The following is a 3,343-nucleotide window of genomic DNA, read 5'->3' as shown; positions in this document are numbered from 1 at the left end:
ATGTGTGTATTTGTTTCGTTTTGCCTCTAAAAATGTGTGAGTGCGGCCTACGTGTTTGCGGACCCTACAACCCTACAGTGCGAGAGTCAGCGCCAGGACAGCCATTGTTCCGCTCGCGTCACAGTGACCAAAGTGCAGACTCTCGCTGCTATGAGCTATCCCTCGCTTGATATCGGTGTCTCGTTTTGTTGATGCGGCTGTTTTAGGTAGGCCTAATATCCATCAGTCCTCGTGAAGCCTCATCGTGCCCCTTCACCAAAGCCTGCTGTGATGCTCGTCTTCCTTAATTTCTGACTCAGCAAAGTTATCTTGTCCGCTTCACTGAGACTGATAGGACTCTGGAAAGACTGTATGAAAAACTTTCAACTGTGCCTTAATACTTTGACAAAACAAATGAATGCCTATATCTCCGAGGGTGATTTCGCTTCTGCTGAGCGAGAGAGAAAATGTACAATATTAGGGGAAGGGGGAATGAGGCCGACAGACCTCTAAAAAGACTATGTATAGTTTCAGACTACTTTTAGTTAGGTCTTAACACTTTAGCAAAATATGGTGCCTCAAGATCTTAGTGTCGAAGACTGATTCCACTTCTATCAAGCGAGTGAAACGGGGGAGGGGGGAGGGGAAGGGGGAACCTGAGACTGACGGCAAGACTGTACAACTCCAGACTAACTTTCACTCGCGCCTTAACGCAAACAAACAAAAATGATCTCACTTCTGTCGACCGAAAAAGAAGGGAGAGAGGGGCAGGGAGGCGACAGAACGGGCCTTTGAGGTCGATAAGAACTCGAGGTTATCGATCTCGTAGCAGAAGCAAGAGAACAAACCTGAGGATGAAGTTCTCTCCCTCAATACCCATAACGAAAGACTGGAGAGGAGATAAGCGGATGAAAGGAAGAGAGCGAGTGATAAAAAAAGACAAGGAGTGAGTGCGAGTGAGTGTGTGTGTGTGGGTAAGAGAGAGAGAGAGAGAGAGAGAGAGAGAGAGAGAGAGAGAGAGAGAGAGAGAGAGAGAGAGAGAGAGAGAGAGAGAGAGAGAGAGAGAGAGAGAGAGAGAGAGAGAGAAAGAAAGAGAGAAATGCAGAGACTGAGAAAGAAAGAGAAATAAGGGAAAAGAGAGAGTGAAGGAGAGGGGCAGAAAAAGAAAGAATATAAGAAAAATATAATAACGAAATTGTGAATACAAGTTTAGGATGAGGATTAGGATTAAAAGATGAGAAAGGAGAATAGAGAGGGAGAGGAAAACAATTAGGAAGATTGTAGAAGGCAAGGAGGGGGTCAGAAATACAGAGAAATCATTGTAGAGATAAACGAGACAGAACGAAAAGAGAAAAACTTATAAAATATAAATGGTGATTCAACTGAAATGATATGAGGAAAATACTAAAATTAGTAATAGATTATTTGATAATGAGGAGATAATGATGGTTAACAATATCTGAAACATTCCTCCTAATGATCTAACCGCTGATAACAAGGATAATGATTGATGAGGATGGTAATAGTAATAATGATTATGATGATGGTAATAGTAATAATGATTATGATGATGGTTATAATTATGATAGTAATGATGGTAATGATAATTATAGTAATCATATTAAAAGTAATGATAATAATAATGATAGTAATGATGATAATGGTAATTATAATAACTGTCATGATGATACTGATAATGCTGATAATAATTATGATAATAATGATAATGAACATGATAATTATAATGATTGTAATAATAATCATAATGATAACAAGAGTAATAGTGATTATGATAATAATAATGGCAATGATAATGATGATGATGATGAGAGTAATAATGATGATAATAATAATGATAATAATCATAATGATAATAATAATGATGATACTTCTACTACTACTACTAATAATAATGATGATAATGATCATGATAATGATAACAATAATCGGAAAAATAACAATAAGGATAACAATAATGATAACAATGATAATAGTGATAATGATAATAATCAGTATCATTATCATTTTGATAATAATATTAACAATAATAATTATGAAAATGATCACAATAATAATAGCAACAACAAAGACGATGATAATATTGATAATAATAACAATACTAGAAACATGATGATGAAAATGATTATATTAATAGAGCAACAATCAAAAAGAAGAATATGAAGGAGAGGAAGAGGGAAAGGAAAGAAAATTAAGAAAGGGGAAAAGAAGAAAGGAAGAAAGAAAAGAAAGAAAGTTAAGAAAGAAGAATAAAGATTAAAAGAAGAAAAATTAAGAAGAGGAAGAGAAAATATGAAGGAAATATAAAAAATAAGAAAAAAAGGAAAAGGAAGAAAACGGGAAAGAAGATGAAGAAAGAAAAAGAAGAAAGAATGGAAAATAAGAAGAAAAAAAATCAAAGAAAAGAAAAAGAAGGGAAGGAGGATAAAGAAGAAAATAAATAAAGAAAAAAATAGGGAAAATGAAGAAAGAAAGAAAAAGTAATATTTATAGGAAAGGAACGGGGGAAAAGAAAAATAAGAAGGGAAAAAGAAGGAAAGAAAAAGAAAAAATAACGAAAATCTAGAAGAGAATGAAGGAAATAATCTAAAAAAAAACGAAAAAGAAGGAAATGAAGAGTTAAAGAAAAAATAATAGCGAAGTAAAAAGAAGGAAAAGAAGGAAAAGAATGATTGAGAAAGAAAGAAAAGGAAAAAATGTAGAAAAAAGGAGAAAGAGAAGGAACGGAAGTGACAAAAGAATATTGACAAAGAAGAGAGAAGTAAGTAATGGAAAAAGAGATAAAAATAAAGAAAGTGAAAAGAAAGAAAATGAAAAATGGGAAAAAAACGAAAAGTAAAAAAAGAGAAAAAAGAAAACAAATGAAAATGAAAAAAAGAAACGAAGAGACAAAAAAGAAAATAACGTAAATAAAGAGAAAAAAAAAGAGTAAGAAGAAAAGAAAAAAAGAAAAGGAAAAGACGAAAGGAAAAAAATCAAGAAAACGAAGGAAATAGTGAAAAAAGAGAATAATAATAATAAAAAACGAAAAATGAAGACAAGAAAAAAAATCAAGAAGAAAATTAAGGAAATAAAGAGAAAAAAGAGAAAAAATAATAAAAAAACGAAAAAGGAAGAGACAAAAGAAAAAATAACTACAAAGAAGAAGAAGAAGAAGAAGAAAAAGAAGAAGAAGAAGAAGAAGAAAGAAATAAAGAGGCCACGTCGGAAGCGGAAACCATACATACGCCATATCATCATTAGGGATCTTAAGACGTCCAGCAGCTTCCTCTTTGGTCGCAAGAAATTGAGAAGCTGCTCGAAATTCTGTTAGTTATTAATATTTTTAAGCTATATATTCTTTAGT

The sequence above is a fragment of the Penaeus vannamei genome, chromosome 2 (assembly GCF_042767895.1).
Source record: "Penaeus vannamei isolate JL-2024 chromosome 2, ASM4276789v1, whole genome shotgun sequence".
NCBI lineage: Eukaryota > Metazoa > Arthropoda > Malacostraca > Decapoda > Penaeidae > Penaeus > Penaeus vannamei.
The sequence above is the reverse complement of the archived record's forward strand: the minus strand, read 5'-3'. Positions refer to the sequence as shown.